At 45.1% G+C, this 17,487-nt stretch overlaps 1 long non-coding RNA gene across 1 annotated transcript; it reads left to right on the forward strand.

The window, feature by feature from the left end:
* The first annotated feature begins 7,249 nt into the window (after positions 1–7,249).
* On the forward strand, positions 7,250–14,926 carry LOC307208951. The gene is made up of 2 exons (XR_013835272.1): positions 7,250–7,493; positions 14,771–14,926. It is a non-coding gene; the product is annotated as an uncharacterized lncRNA (long non-coding RNA).
* Positions 14,927–17,487: the final 2,561 nt, after the last annotated feature.

Here is a 17,487-nt window from a genome sequence, read left to right on the forward strand (position 1 = left end):
TTACTATTTCTACCCCACCTGTCTGACTGGGTTGCCCCAGCTACTCTGGGTGGCTTCCATTGAAACCATGATAAAACATTAAACATTTTTTAAAAAAACAACTTCCCTATTCAGGGCTGCCTTCAGATGGCTCGGGGTGTGTGTGTGTGCATAATTCCATATCTTCCAACATTTCTCCAATGAAAAGAGGGGAAAGTGAGACGTTCTGGGATCAAATCAGAAACCAGGACAGATTCTGTAAATCCCAGACTGTCCCTGGAAAATAGGGACACTTGGAGGGTCTGCCTTCATCTGTACATCTCGGGGTGATTCACAACATAAAAACCCAAAATACATAATAAAAAGAAGAACAAAAACAAAGCAATAATCCCCCACACACATTTAAAAGGGCATCAGATGTTAATCAGCCAAAAGCCTGGTTGAAGATTAATGTTTCTGCCTGGGGCCTAAAGGTGTATAATGAAGGCCCAGAATGGAAAACAATGTCTTCTTACATTCCTGCATTTGTGTGAAAAATCCAAGCGAAATATTCACAATGGAAGTGTGGCAAATTCTTACACCCTCCCACCTGCACAACAGAGGACAAAACAGGCCTATGATTGAATCTCGCAACACTGAGCTGGGACAGAGCCAGGCTTCTCAGCCCATCCCTACGCAAGAAGTTTGGCGTGATCGAGCGAGGAAATCCTTGTTCTCCCAAGCATCCTTCCAACCAAGAACACTTGTAAAAAGAGAGCTTTCCGTGCCGCTCACATTTCCAGCTGAACAAGTGTTCCTGCCACCCCCCCCCCCACTTACGACGCTGCAAAGATGCAGCGGCAAAGATGTCACCTGGGACTTTTGCCCTTTAAGCAGGACACAAGCTGGAACGATGCGTGTTTCTGTCCTGTCACTCTGGAAATGAACAACCAGAGGAGCCTACAGCTTCTAAATTATTCAGCGCCATAGGTGGTTAGCTCACCTTTGCATGCAGCTTGTCACATCCCCTGGTCACATTGTCATGTGCCCCTGAAATGCATTCATATTTCAACAAGGAGCAACCAAGTTGGGGCAAAGGGGTCGTGCTGAGATCTCCCAGGCTCTCACACACAAACACACCTTTCCCTACAATTTTTTAATCCCGAAACCTCTGGGAAGTCAGAGGGTACAACCCCATTGCATGCTCCCTTAGCACATGCTTAGTTGAATTCTTCAACTTTCAAACTCCAAAAATGAGGGGTGCTAAAATGTTTTAACATGACTTGGGAACTAATAATAATAATAATAATAATTGTTAAGTTGTGGGCGAACATATCAGACGACACAGCGATTCTTCAAACAGCTCTTGTTTATTCAGAGGCCAGAACAGAACTGAACTGAAGAGCTCAGTCAGCCTGCTTATATAGAGCTCCAGAACAACGTAACTGTAGCAACTTTCTAAAACTATCCAATCACTGAACGTCACTTTCGATCCTTCATTTGCATAACTATCTACAGTATCCCCCTGCTGGCCCAGGGTGAGAACTTCAGTACATAACAACAACAACAACAACAACAACAACAACAATTTATTTGTACCCTGCCTATCTGGCTGGGTTTCCCCAGCCACTCTGGGAGGCTTCCAACAAAGATTAAAAATAAATTAAAATGTCACACATTAAAAACTTCCCTGAACAGGGCTGCCTTAAGATGTCTTCTAAATGTCAGGTAGTTGTTTATCTCTTTGACATCTGGTGGGAGGGCGTTCCACAGGACGGGTGCCACTACTGAGAAGGCCCTCTGCCTGGTTCCCTGTAGCTTTGCTTCTCGCAGTGAGGGAACCACCAGAAGGCCCTCAGTGCTGGACCTCAGTGTCTGGGCAGAACGATGGGGGTGGAGACACTCCTTCAGATATACTGGACCGAGGCCGTTTAGGGCTTTAAAGGTCAGCACCAACACTTTTAATTGTGTTTGGAAACGTACTGGGGGCCCAATGTAGGCCTTTCAGGACCAGTGTTATGTGATCTCGGCAGCTGCCCCCAGTCATCAGTCTAGCTGCCACATTCTGGATTAGTTGTAGTTTCCGCGTGACATTCAAAGGTTGCTCCACGTAGAGCGCATTGCAGTAGTCCAAGCGGGAGATAACTATGTTCTTTGGCACCCCTTATTCTGATTGGCCCAGGGATTCATGCAGCAATTTGTATATTCTTAGGTACAGTCGTATCTTGGTTTTCAAACAGCCTAGTTCTTGAACATTTTGGATCCCAAACAATCAAAATCCGGAAGTGACTGTTTCGGTTTTCAAACGTTCTTTTGGATGCCGTATGTCCAACAGGGCTTCCAGGGTTTCTGATTGGCTGCAGGAGCTTCCTGCAGCCAACCGGAAGCCGCGCTTTGGTTTTCGAATGCTTTGGAAGTTGAACAGACTTCCGGAACAGATTCCATTCGACTTCTAAGATACGACTGTATAAGACTCAGGGCTCAGCTACATTAATAAAGAAGCAGTGTTTTATATGCGTTATAAGACTGTGACACCAGATGGCGCTGCGGAGGCCCATCTTTCGCCAACGTGATTTCCCACTATGCAGTTTGCAATGCGTTTTCCTAGAATGCTTTTTTGATGAGAACGGGTGGGGGCTTGCACATTCACATTCTTCCCACATATTCCCCTGCAGCTGGATGAAGGTGAGGGTCCATGGGCTGGGTTGCCTCAGCAATGGGGTTTTGTTCTCTTTACTTGGTCTCCTCTGAGTATGACTTAAGTCACGAAGCCATAATAGCAGCTTAAAGACAGTCAGCGGCTGGCACTTTATCTCTGACTTGTAGGGCAGCACAACCACAAGACCACATGGTCTTGTGAGCCCCAAACCCTGGAGAGCACGGAGACAACACTGAGCCAACTGGGCTGATGTTTTGACTTGACGCAAGACAACCTCCCTTGGTCATCTTATGCCCATGGCTTTTCTGTATCTAGCTCCAAGCAAGCTTTTGTGAATGGCGTTGAACATTGCTCCTTTCATTTTTTCATTTTTTAATTATTATTTTACAAATACAAAACTATAACAATCCAAACGCATTTCCATATATAGAGATTACTTTGAATCTCTAGACTTCCCCCCATCCCCTTCACTGTTTGTCAACATTTTCAACTGCATATTATTTCACAATCCATATTTTTTATCTGTACATATTATCCATAATAACTGTTACATTACAAGCGTTATTAAAATTCTGCTAGTGTTTGCATCTGCTTACAGTGGTCTCCCAAATAAATTATAATTTCCCCCCCATTCTTTCTTAAAGTTTTTATCTTTTTGGTTCCTGAGGTTTTTTTTGGTCAGTTTTGCCATTTCGGCATAGCCCTCCAGCTTAACTTGCCATTCCTCTCTTTTAGGGACTCTTTCTTCTTTCCATTTCTGGGCTAGTAACATCTGAGTGGCTGTTGTCGCATACATGAAAAGCATTTCCTGCTCCTTTGGAATATTGGTACCTATAATTCCTTTTAAAAAGGGATTCTGGTGTTTTTTTTAACAAAAGTTATTTTGAACATTTTTTTCATTTCATTATATATCATCTCCCAGAAATCTTTTATTATCTTACACAACCACTACATATGATAAAGAGTATCTTCTTTTTCTTCACATTTCCAGCAGGTATTTGTACTTGTTCTATACATTTCGGCTAACTTACTAGGAGTCAAATACCACCAGTACATCATTTTCATATAATTTTCTTTTAGTGTACAACATACTGTGAATTTCAGGTCTGTTTTCCATAACTTTTCCCAATCTGCCATCTGGATATTATGTCCCAAATCAATACAGTGTATCATTACAGATTTAACCTGTTCATCTTTTGTATGCCATTCTAAGAGCAAACTATACATTTTCGACAATAATTTGATATTATTTTCTAACATATCTTTTTGATACCTCACGCTGAAAACCTTTCTTTTCATCTGTCTTGAAAGTGTCATTTAGTTGGTGAAACTGTAACCCGTCTGTTTATAAACCCCTTATCTCCTCATTGCTCCATTTTAAGAGGTGTGTCCCATAGAGTTGCTCTTCTTTTTAAAAAAAATGCTTTTTATTGGTGTTTCATTTAATACAAACAAACAAAATACAGTAAAATCCAACAGTCATTTACCCACATTCTTTCCCCACACTCTGCTGAGCATTGACTTCCCTCCCTCCCTTCAACAGGTTTTCTTATGTCAGTTACTTTTCCACAGTTTCTTATTGTATCTAATCCTATCTACATCGTAAGATTTATTTCAGTCCTGCCAGAGTCTTCAAATTTCTACAGTTATTATTTATGTACTCCATAAATTTACTCCAATCTTTTTGGAATTTTGCTTCCTCCTGATTTCGGATTCTACAGGTCAGTTTTGCAAGTTCCACATAATCAACCATCTTCGTCTGCCACTCCTCTGTTGTTGGTAATTCTTTCCATTTTTCATAGAGTTGCTCTTCAAAGGTACACTTTGGCAGTGTGAAAGGGGTTTGTGTTTCCTTCCATGGATTGCTGCAGCTTTATAGAATTAAAAAACCAATCCATCAGAGGTCCTTCCCCACCCTCTAATTTAGTGGCAAGTCTAACCGCAAGCCTTCCTGAGCTATAGGGGAACTTGCAGGGCCCTATGAAAACCCTTTCTTCTTACCCGCAGAAAGATGGAACGATACGAGCGAGGGGAAATGCAGGGCAGCCTGTTTTAACAATGTCGCCTTTCAGTGCAGCTCTGCAAAAATCATTTTGGCGCTTTAGCCCCATGCGCTTGAGCTCTTTGAGAAGTGCGCTAACTCGACCGGCAAAGCAGACGCACACAGGCAGCTCCTATTGGGAGTAAACACGGCTAGGTATCACCTGACCCTTAGCATCCGTGCCCAGACTTCAAATGACATCCACAGTGAGGTAGAAAGAGTGGGGGGTGCATTTATTTATTTCTCCCTGTTCTTCAAAAGTGGATGACGAGGGAGGTTCTGCTCCAGAGACTGTCCCGCAGGAAGGAGAGGCTCGCACACTGACCTTGCGCCAGCGGCCTGACCCTCAGGCGAGCAGCACCGAAAACTCACATCCGCTGGACTTACCGGAGCATGACTACAGTTTCAGATTGCTAGGACTGTAAGGTTCAAAAGCAAGCATGAGAGCCAGGAAATGCGAGAAAGGGAGTGGGGAGAGGAGAGAGGAGGCAAAGGAGAGATAGAAGAGGTAAATAAACCTTGCTCACACCTGAAAGAAGCAGGCAATATCACCAAAGCGGGCAGGCGGCTTGCAAGGGGGCTGCAATCGTTCTCGCACATCTGTTGTGTTTTAAGAGGGGGAATTCACACGGGGGGGTTTCGAATCAAAAGAGGACACGTTGAAATAGGTTTTAATAGGTGGCTGGCTATTTTTGCTGTCACAATAATGCAACGCGCTCCTCTTTTACACAACCAGGGACTTGCGTTTTGTTTTCATTCTTCTCCACTTAATGGGTTTCTAACTGCAGAGGCAATTCTTGAAAGTGGCACCGTCATGCCGCTCAGCAGATGGGCTCCCTCATTCACTCATAAGCACTTATTTTAGTGCCAGGGGAAACTTTTCCTTGCACTCTTTTCAGCTGTGTTCCTTCCGTATGGCACAAGCAAGAGCCTGCATGGCGGGATGAGTTTAGAGCAGGAGTTGTCAGCATCGCCCTTGAGCCAGTGTCACCAACTGGACTCATGCACTTCAACCCTGACTGGGCTTGGCGAGCTGGGTAGCACTTCCAGAGACCACCAGGTCAAAGTGCTGTGGACTCACAGCTTAGAGTTGTGAGCACCGGATTCACTTCCACAATACAGTCGTCGCACAGCAGAGTATAGCAGAGTCTAGCAGTGTATAAACGACTCGAAGAGCAGCTCTGTAAAATATCTTCTTTTATTCTATAACTACAACTATAATACAAAACTATATACAGAGCTAAATAGGTCTAAGCATAAATGAATGCTGCACTGAGTGCCTGCAGCGGCTCTTAGCAGCAACCTTATCTCTACACACGATCTCTAACACTCAGTCTCTCTCTCTCTCTCCGACACACTGACTGACTGACTGACTTGGTGTTGGAGCTGAATAAGTAGAAAGCAGAACACTGCTCCTCCTCTCTGGAGAATCAGCAGACTCGTCAGGAGATTCTTGGATATGGGAGGGGTGAAATCTCCTCAGGAGTAGGTCAGCGGTTCGAATCTCCACGATGGGATGAGCTCCCGTTGGTCAGTCCCAGCTCCTGCCCACCTAGCAGTTCAAAAGCACGTCAAAGTGCAAGTTGATCAATAGGTACCGCTCCAGTGGGAAGGTAAACGGCATTTCCATGCACTGCTCTGGTTCGCCAGAAGCGGCTTAGTCATGCTGGCCTCATGACTCGGAAGCTGTACGCCGGCTCCCTCGGCCAAGCGAGATGAGTGCCGCAACCCCAGAGTCGGCCACGACTGGACCTAACGGTCAAGGGTCCCTTTACCTTTAGGCAACCTAAGGCCCATGGGCCACAAGGGGCCCACGGGGGTCATTTAACCAGCCCCCGAACCGAGCTGCCTGCTTGGCGAGTCCCTGTGTGCTGTGGCACAGGGACTCACTTCCACAGCGCCGGAAATCGCGTCTGTGCAGACGCCAGAAATCACGGGAACACACGCGATCCGGCCCGCAGAAGGATCTCCGCTGGAGTGAACCAGCCCAGCCGAGGTAAACCTTGCTGACCCCTGGTTTAGTGTTTAACACTAGGACCCAGGAGACCAGCGTTCAAAACCTCGCTCAGCCACAAAGCTCACTGGGTGACCTTGGGCCGCTCACTACCTCTCAGCCTAACCTACCTCACAGGGTTGTTGTTGTGGGGATTAAACGAGGGGAGGGAGAATGACACACCACACCTCAAGCTCCTTGGACAAAAAGGTGGGCTATAGATGCAATAAATAAAAATAAAAATAAATAGGATAGAGAGCAAGGAAGGCAATGGGGGTTCCCTTACTTGCTCTGTCTTCTTATGTAACATGCTGAAATCAACAAAAGAGTTGATTAGATTCTGATCTCTTATTGCACAAAAAGGTGGAAACACATGAAGAGACTGCAGGATCAGGCCAATGGCCCACCTGGGGGGGTTAAAGTGAGCTACTGAAGCAGAGGAGACTCACTGCGGATAAAGGTATTGCACAATTCAAGGAAGTTCAATGCATATTTTTTCTATCTTTTTCACTTTGGCTGGTAGGATGTTACCTCTCCCTGGAATTTCCAGACTGATAGCTACAAGCCACAATTCATCAAGGAACGAGGAAGGCTGGGTGGAACATAGACTGGGAAAGTGACACACACACAAATTGAGTCATCACAGAGCAGGGGCTTGCCAGGATGGCAACAAACAGCAGATTGTGAATGATTTTGTTTTCAGATGAAAACATCGACCCTCATTCAGGTCGATGCTTTTAATAATTGCCATTGCTTTGGCTTGAAAAGCAATTTGCTCCCTCCTCCGCCGAGATATCACGGATATGCGGGATGCTTGCGTCTATCGCCAGGGTGAGTCCAAGGTGAGCCTAAGAAGCTATTTCCTGCCAGGTAACTGGATTGCTTAATAGCTGCTTGTGACAGCAGGGAGGAGGACATGACAATAGCCAGGAAATGAACCCCCGCTAGCCTGGAGGAGAGGACCAGCACGTCCTGTCTCAGGAGCAACCGTGTCCTTGTGGATCAACAGCTGGATAACTTGTTCCAGGGAGGCAGATGGAGCTTGCAGCTGCTGGTCTGACCTGTGCTGGTTTGCAGGGCTCGATGTAGCATCAGGAAGGACCATTGCTCATCTGCTCTGCATGCAGAAGGTCCAATGTTCTCCATGGTTTCAGGCAGGGGGCATTCCCAGCCCTACCTGGCAATGCCCCCGATCGAACCTGAAACCTACTTCATGCAAAGCAGATTCTCTGCCCTTGAGCTACAGCGCTTACCTGTGAATGCCTTTCTCTCTCTCTTTTTAATATAATTTTTATTAAATTTTTCTGTTTTACAATTTATAATACCCATTGTACATCCTTAAGATATCAGTGACTTCCCTTCTTCTCTTTCCATGGTTCATTTTAAAAGGTTACTTTTTGGAAGTATTATGGGAAAAGAAAACAGGGGGCACAGTGAGAAGCTCTGATGGTGCCACCACCAACAAGCCCCTGCCCCATTTCACTGCATGTTGCCTGTCTTTTTGCCCTCCCAATTGACATTGCTGACAACATGGTGGTGAAATGAAAGGGCATTTCAGCATGGCTCCACCAGTGTGACTGAATCATAGAATCACAGAATTGTAGAGTTGGAAGGGACCCTGAGGATCATCTAGTCCAACCTCCTGCAATGAGGAATATGCAGCTTGTCAGTATTTTCATCCCTCCCATCGCAAAGATCACCAGATCAAGTTTGTTTTGCTTTCTGTCTGTGAGAAAGGAGGGGGCAGGACTTATCTTCCAGACTTCCGTCCCTAGCACTCTGCCGGTTTTTCTTTGATCTAGCTAGAGACATGATGGCAGTATGAGAGAGCTCTGTCTCTCGTACATGTTTGTTATGTTCTTTTATTTGTTTAATCAGTAGAAATAAATTAGTGTTATGTACTGAGTTGAATAAGATCCAAAATGCAGCAGCCTGATTGGTCCTAGAACAATAGGATCCAAAATGCAGCAGCCTGATTGGTCCTAGAACAATAGGATCCAAAATGCAGCAGCCTGATTGGTCCTAGAACAATAGGATCCAAAATGCAGCAGCCTGATTGGTCCTAGAACAAGAGGATCCAAAATGCAGCAGCCTGATTGGTCCTAGAACAATAGGATTCAGAATACAGCAGTCTGATTGAGCTGTAGGAGCCACCCAATCCAGCACCAGGTGGAAGTTATTCCGCAACCTGATTGGCCTACAGGAGAATCCCGGAATTAGCCAATCACGTGAGGCCCATTGTGTAAATAATGTATGTAAAGCAGACATTTTGGGGGAACTGGCATTCCTCACTACTATTAGGTGAATAAAGAGCATGAAATCCACACTCGACTCCGAGTATATTTCAATTAGGTATGCAACAAAACCTCCACAGCTTTGCTTCCGTTACTCTGCTGCTTTTGAGGTGCTCACAATAGCAAATGTGGGTCCACTGCACCAGGACCTATTCCTGGGGAATGCTGCTCTGCTCCTCCTGCGTTTCTGTGATTGGAAGGTCAGAGAAGGTGCTCCCGACACCCAGTCCATGCAGGCGCTGAAGACGTGGACTATATATGGGTGCACGCTCACAGCTGTCCCACCCAGGGATCGAACCTGCAACCTTGGTGTTATCAGCACCATGTTCTAACCGACTGAGCTATCTGTTAGGGTCTAAATCAGTCTTTCCTAACCTGGTGCCTTGCGGCTGCTTTGGACCACAAATCCCAACAGGCCCAGCCCAGGGGATGGGGTTGATGGGAGCTATAATTCAAAACAGCCAGAGGGCACCAGGTTGGTGTACATAATAAGAAGCAGGAATGCCAGGGAGGGGGCGAAGCCAGGCAGCAAAGCGGCAAGATATGCCATCCTATGCATGGGAGAAAAATTAGGTCAGGCAGAGAAATCCAGGCTTCTTTATCTGTCTCTCCCTTTCTGGAGAATGTTAAGGAACATCCAGAGCCAATTTCTTCTTTTGCATCCTGACTCCCGCAGGCTCTCGAGCGATACACAGCGAAAGCAGTCCATCTGCCCAGAGAATAGGCTTTCAAGGTCCCCACTGGAACACGCTGGCAGCAGCAAAACGCACTTGCAAAATTCTGGCTGCTTTAAGGGAAGAGTCAGTTATCGCCGCAGGGCTACTAAGCTGCGAGGAGAAAATGATTATTATCTTTCCGGAGTAATCTCTAAAGAGGCAGCAGGGCAGCTCCAGCTTAGTGCGATGCCAAGAGTCCCGGTAGCTGCATTCTGCATTATTATTATTATTATTATTAGTTTTAAATACCACCCTCCATCAAAAGATCTCAAAGTGGTTAAAAACACATAGAAATTAAAACATAGAAATTAAAAACAAGACTATCAATGGCTACGAGCCATGATGGCTGGGCTCTGCCTCTACAATTGGAGGCAATGATGCTTCTAAATTTCATTTGCTGGAAACAACAGGAGAGGAGAAAGCTCTCATGTGGTCGGATCCTGCTTGTGGGTTTCCCCACAGGCATCTGGTTGGCCACTGTGACAACAGGATGCTAGATTTAGATTAAGGTTACCAGATTTTTTTCAATGAATCCGGGGACACTTTTCAACTTCAATGGATTTGTATGGGGACTGAGTTGTAAATCCGGGGACTGTCCCTCGGAAACGGGGACATCTGGAAACCTGAATTTAGATGGGCCATTGGCCTCGTTCAGCAGGCTATTTCTGATGTTTAATTTTACTGTTTACTATTAGATTCCGATGGATTGTTGAATGTTGCTTTGTTTGATATAATAATAATAATAATAATAATAATAATAATAGTAATTTATTTATACCCCGCCCATCTGGCTAGGTTTCCCCAGCCACTTTGAGTGGCTTGCAAAAGCATATTAAAATACAATGGTCTTTTAAACATTAAAAGCTTCCCTAAACAGGGCTGCCTTCAGATGTCTTCTAAATGTCAGGTAGTTGTTTATCAGTTTGACATCTGGTGGGAGGGTGTTCCACAGGGCGGGTGCCACTACTGAGAAGGCCCTTTGCCTGGTTCCCTGTAGCTTAGCTTCTCACAGTGAGGGAACCGCCAGAAGGCCCTCGGCCTTGGACCTCAGTGTCCGGGCAGATAAATAAGTTGTTTATTTTAAAGTTATTGTGACTTTTTATATTGGATCAGGTTGGTACTACTAATGTTTAATGCTTTATTATGTTTTTTTATGTGTTGGAAGGCACCCAGAGTGGCTGGGGCAACCCAGCCAGATGGGTGGGGTATATTATTAATAATAATAATAATAATAATAATAATAATAATAATAATATGCTCTTAAGTCCCATCAGCCCCAAGCTTCCAGATGAAAACATCTGGAAGGCACCCAATTGGGAAAGCTTTTACATGAATGGTGAATTCATGAGTTTGGCGCTGGGCTCCGGCACTGTGCAGGATGAGACTGTTGGGAGATGAACAGCAGAACATCTGGATTGCACCAGCTTGGTTGATGTGAACTGTACTGATGTGAGCACTGTGCATGGTGTGGGGCCCACAGCGAACTGAATGCAGCCCATGGGCCTTTCAATTTGTCCCAGCCACAATAGATGACATGTATGTCATTTCACTTGATGTTGTGCAAGCCTATCCTGTGAGGCTCAATATGGGTTGTGTTTCTACACAGGTAGACATCACCTTGCCAACAAAGGTCCGTATAGTTAAAGCTATGGTTTTCCCAGTAGTGATGTATGGAAGTGAGAGCTGGACCATAAAGAAGGCTGATCACCGAAGAATTGATGCTTTTGAATTATGGTGCTGGAGGAGACTCTTGAGAGTCCCATGGACTGCAAGAAGAACAAACCTATCCATTCTGAAGGAAATCAGCCCTGAGTGCTCACTGGAAGGACAGATCCTGAAGCTGAGACTCCAATACTTTGGCCACTTCATGAGAAGAGAAGACTCCCTGGAAAAGACTCTGGTGTTAAGAAAGATTGAGAGCACAAGGAGAAGGAGACGGCAGAGGATGAGATGGTTGGACAGAGTTCTCAAAGCTACCAGCATGTGTTTGACCAAACTGTGAGAGGCAGTGGAAGTGCCTGGCGTGTTCTGGTCCATGGGGTCATGAAAAGTAAGACACGGCTAAGCGACTAAGCAACAACAACAACAACAACAGGCAGCTGAATGTAATGCAAAGGGATAAAATAATAGATTCAAGAAAGAGATGATTGCTCACAGCACTGAGATGTTTTTGCCTCTCTTACGTGATTCCTTTTACCTGCTAGAAGATTTTTTACCTGCTAGAAGATTTTTCGCCAATCTTAATGGCCGGTCTCTTGCATTTTAGTTGGGGAGGGTTGAGAGCCAGTGTGGTGTAGTGGTTAAGAGCGGTAGCCTCGTAATCTGGGGAACCGGGTTGGCGTCTCCGCTCCTCCACATGCAGCTGCTGGGTGACCTTGGGCTAGTCACACTTCTCTGAAGTCTCTCAGCCCCACTCACCTCGCAGAGTGTTTGTTGTGGGGGAGGAAGGGAAAGGAGAACGTTAGCTGCTTTGAGACTCCTTAAAGGGAGTGAAAGGCGGAATATCAAATCCAAACTCTTCTTCTTCTTATGGAGAATCTCAGTTTTCATTCAAAACAAACTAAAACCTATCCTCCCCAACTAAAATGCAAGAGTCTGGCATCCTGTTCTCACAGTGGCCACCCAGACACCTGTGGGAAACCCACAAGCAGGACCCTGAGCATGAGAACTCTCTCTCCCTTTGTGTTTTCCGGCAACTGCTATTCCGAAATCATTTACTGCCTCCAACTGTGGTGCTAGAGCAAAGGGTTGCTATGCTATGCAGTGTACAATGTTGACGGCGTTCTTGTTTTCTGTCTGAATCCTCCAGACAAGCTGGAGCATGAAGAAGAGGAGGAGGAGGAAGCTGCAATCCAGCACCAGCCAGTTTGGGTCTATGTCTCATTCAGACAATATACAGGCTCATTTTAGCAGATGAACCGAGGAGATCCCAACATGGAATGACATCTTTTGAGCTGGAAACAGAATGGAAGGGAACACATCTCAAGCAAGAGAAGAACTCTTGCATGAAGAAATACATTCCCAAGGACACCGGGAGGTCATTTTCAGGGAGGCCAACGTTCTGCAGAAGGAAAATCATGAAAGATACAAAAGTGCCACAGGACGGCCACCACGCTCCCTTTCTAAACAAGGCTGCTGTCTCTCTGCAGTGTTGCATTAAGCCTGCTCCACTCAAAATGGTCCCTTGTAATTCATCCATGGGGGCCACCCCCATCATCCCTTATTATTGGGGCGATGGGAGCTGGAGCCCCACAACAGCTGGAAGGGAACACACGTTCCCCTTCCCTGTTTCAACTCAGATCATGAATTGTCTCTCTGTACTATATTTGCATTAGTCTGCAATTGAACTGTTTTCACTGGCTGTTCCCCAAGGCTTTAAATGCACGGGTGGGGGAACGAGGAGGGGCAGGAATAAAAAAAGAGGGAAATGGAGGATATGGGACCCTCAGATATTCCATAGTGTTGTTTTCAACATGTGTTGTTTTCAACATGAAGTTGCAGATTCAACGAAAGTAAATTAGAACAGAAAATACATTAGCAAGCAAACACTCATATATATATTGTTTGAAAAGTTGGGTGTCTCCCCCTCTCTTTGCCAAGCAGTGGCAAGAGCCCAAGGGGTTCCAGGGTCTGTGGTCCTTTGGAGAACTGAGACATGGAGGATATTGTTGTAGCTTTAAGAAATATGGTTTGTTCACCTATTTACACCTTTAGCCTGCAGGGAGGGAGTCCAGATCTCACAGCATGGTCATTTCAAGAGGGGCTTGTCCCCCACTGCAGAGCAGCCCTGCGGTCCAAGGCATCTCTCCCAGCCAGCCTACAGCCAACCTACCCAAGATGGATCCCAGGATCCCAGTCTTTGTTGTTGTTGTTGTTGTTGTTGTTGTTGTTGTTGTTTCTTCTTCTTCTTCTTCTTCTTCTTCTTCTTCTTCTTCTTCTTCTTCTTCTTTCCAGCAACGCTTGCTCAATAGCTCTCTTTTCCTGTCACCTCACACCCAGTCTCTGTCCACACATCAGGGCAAGGGGGAGGGACAGTTCTCTTGCCTGTCCAATGACCCCCAATGGCCCCCTATTGTTTCTTAATGGCCAGGTCATTTTCACACTCCAAATAATCAAAATCCTACCATTTATTAATTTCTAGGGTTTAGGGTAGTCCCTCATAAAAAAAAAATCTCTAACGCCATGTCCCACATCTATAAAATGAACATAACTTTCTCTAACTGACGAAGCTAACTGACAGACTTGCTGTTAAAATATGTTCTGCCCAAGACCCAGAAGCACTGTCCATTAAAGTATATTGTGCTAGATGGACAAATAGCCGAATAACCTGTATAAGGCAGCTTATACCTATGTTAAGGTTGACTTTTTTGCATTTCCCAAAACTTGCATCTAAACCCAAGCCCTGACGGCATCTCAGTTTTGTTTTGTTTTGTTTTAAAGTCTCTAAGCCTCTCTCATTTTACGTGGTGATCTTATAATATCCTTATTTATATGGCTCCTGCATTCCGATTGATCATTTGTTTTGGTCAGCATAGGCTGGAAATGGGGACCATGTGTTGTTATTCATTTCTAGGCCTTTGCTGTCTGGACATGGGCTTCCGCTAGGAAGCTGTCTACTCGTGTCTCATTATATGGAACCTAATTTGCTCTGGGAGCTTGCATTACCGAAAAGGGAGAGGGCAAATTAAATCCGAGATTTGCCTGAAACAGAAAAACAAAGCCTCCGATGCAGATCCATTGCTTCCGATATCTCCTGTGGAATCAATGGGAGAGACAGATTCAGAATTTGCTTTGCTGGAATAATTCCACCTCGTCCCACCGCAGCTGCCTTTCGGCTGTGTTGAAGAAGAAGCGAAAAGAACAATACTCTTCAGTGGAAAGAATCGTTCGACAAAAAGCCAACCTGAAGAGATGTCTTTCTTGTCTCTGACTGCCAGGTTTTGCCGCCTAGCTTCTCAAACGGAACAAGGAGGGAGAATGAATGCCCTGCTTTGTTTGGGACTAATCCTCACCAACGGTGCTAATGTTTAAAACAGAGTAGAGTAAGATCAGGAGGAGAACAAGGGGGGAAAGGTTAACATTTCATATCATGTTTATGATTGCTTCCAGGTTTCCCAAGTTCCAAGAAAACTCACCGTTGAAACGCCTTTCCAACTTCTGCTGCAGCTTCCTGTCTCTGTTGAAGATGCAACTTTAGAGTGGGTGGCAGTGAGCTGTTTTCCTTTCTCATTCTTATGTATATAAAGTCACACCAAGCCGACTGGACCTTCATGTCTGCTGCGTCCTTGGATCAGTAAATCAAAGGGAAGCCTGGGAGAAAGAGCAACAATCCCAGCCTCCCACTGGCTGCAAACACATTCGCTGGGAGGTTTGCTTTGTTTTTGAGGAAGCAGAGATTGAAATGCACAGCTTTGGGATTTAGGATGGGTCACTGGGAAGGAAAGCAACCGGGCCAAACCATCTCACACAACAAGCTGCCCCAGAGAGCCAAATCTGTGGGGTGGGAATAAGCTGTGTGAGGCTTTGTTAACTCTGAAAGCAAACAAGGGCTACTTTTACACATTTCCCTCTCAAGGCCAAAATAAGGGAGTGTGTGAGATAAGGGGATATCACACCAGTCCAGGGATGAGTTTCAGATGTGGGTTTCTGCTAATGCAGGACTGGGGGTGTTGATGTCCCTCCAGATAATATTGGACCACAGCTCCCATCCTCCCTGACCATTAGGCATGCTGGCTGGGCTGATGGAAGTTAAGAGTCCATCAACATCTGAAGGACTGCAGGTTCCTTTCCTCTGAGCTGAAATTTGGCAAGGTTGGGAGAACTTTCCCCGCCCCTAATTCATCCTAGAGATTTAAAAATTCACTTACCTAACTTGCTATAGTCAACAAAATTGCTATATAGAAACACCCTCAACGGAATCAAAAAACGATGGATGACATAGGTTATGAGATTAGCCCCACCCAACGGACCAGAATGTGGTCTTATCCTCCCTTTAAATCCATATCAGTGAAAAGAACTCACTCTGAAACTCACTTACAGGTGGTACCTAACACCACGGAAACTAACGCTAATACACCCAGGAACCTCACCCAAATGCTGGAGAGGATGCACCTCCACAGGCACATTCCTCCACATGTGGTGAGAATGTTCTAAAATCCAACTCTTCTAGACATCAATCATACAAGAAATATGCAAAGTAACTAAGCAAGTATTAGAAGTCACCCCAGAACTGGCCCTACTAAACATCTTCCAACATAATAATGCCCACTCACATCACAAAGAGCTCATAACCCACCTACTCTCAGCATCCAGAAGCATCACAGCCTGACACTGGGGAGACATGTCAGGAGTAAGCATGGACCAATGTTATCAATATAGTATGGGAAACAGCCTTATTAGAAACAACTAACCAACAAACTGAAACTGACATGGGGACAAATACAAGATGCCTTCACCCTGGCATGGTTCCCCTTTATACACAGCTCAACAAGACAACAACCTGATCCAAACACACACACACACCACTCACACCCGGAAACAAATTTCACTACAGCCAATCAAAGACAACCAACCACACCCTAGGCCACCCCCAACCTCTCTCACCCCCAAATAAATACAACAAGCAAATAGTAAAGAGAACCCACGCAAGTGACGCTGACACAAAACCACACATATACACTAAATAGAAGAATAGAAGGATTACCACCTGACCCCACCGCACTCATCATTCCCCCTCTCCCTCTACCCCCCTTTTCTTCTTTCTTCCTAATCTAACATTGTAAGAAACACACACACACACACACACACACACACAAAAATTGCTATCTAGATTCCAACTCTCTATATCCTAACAGAAAGTGCAAGGGTCATAGCTCAATGGTAGAGCATCCTTGCATAAAAACGGCCCCTGGTTCATACCCTGGGATCTCCAGTGAGAGACCCAGTCTGAAATCCTGGACAGCCACTGCCAGTCAGTGCAGACAGTACTGAGTTAGATGGACCTGGTCTGAGTCAGTATAAGTTAGCATCCAATCTATCTTACAAAAACATCAGGTTACCACTTGTACAAGGGTCATAGTAGGAGACAATGCACAAGTTGAAAGGCTCTAGGAAAATCCTCCAAAAACACGTTTCTTGACTCAAGGCAATATTTCTCAGTAATCAGCCAGCAGCATCACTTGCATGGACCCAGTATCAATGGGTGCAAATTGCTCAAGAGGCCAGCTCTGCATCCCATGTCCAGCACCAATGGCAATGAACATCCCTTCTCAGGTGACAACACCAGCAGACATTCAGTAAAATAAATAAAACCCCACTGTGTGATGTAGGAAGAAATCAATCAATCAATCAATCAATCAATTAAAAGGATGAATCGATTCATGTGTCTTGTGGCAGCATTCTTAAGTGGTCAAAACATGACGTGAGAACTAGCAAAATGAATAGAGGTTAGTTTTTTTAAAAAAGGTATAAAGAATATGATTGAGTGGAAACATGACGTGCTTTTCATAGAAGCTTTCACAACTCGGAAAAAAACCCTCCCTTTCAGTGATAGTTTGGGGTGGTGGTGGAGGGAAGGATATGAATAGAGAAGAACATGTTCAGCTTCTCAAGAGAGCACGAGATTGACTTTGTGATGTGATTACTTGGCTTTATCACAAAGCCTTTTCAGAGTGAGGACATTAGTTCCTACCCTCATTCTGATTTGGCTTCATAGAATAATAGAACTGTAGAACTGGAAGGGCCATCTAAGACCAGCCCCCCTGCACTGCAATCATCACAGCCAAATCATGATGTAAACATACAACTAAATCTACAGTGGTGCCTCA

Source organism: Podarcis cretensis (assembly GCF_951804945.1).
Source record: "Podarcis cretensis genome assembly, chromosome: 1".
NCBI lineage: Eukaryota > Metazoa > Chordata > Lepidosauria > Squamata > Lacertidae > Podarcis > Podarcis cretensis.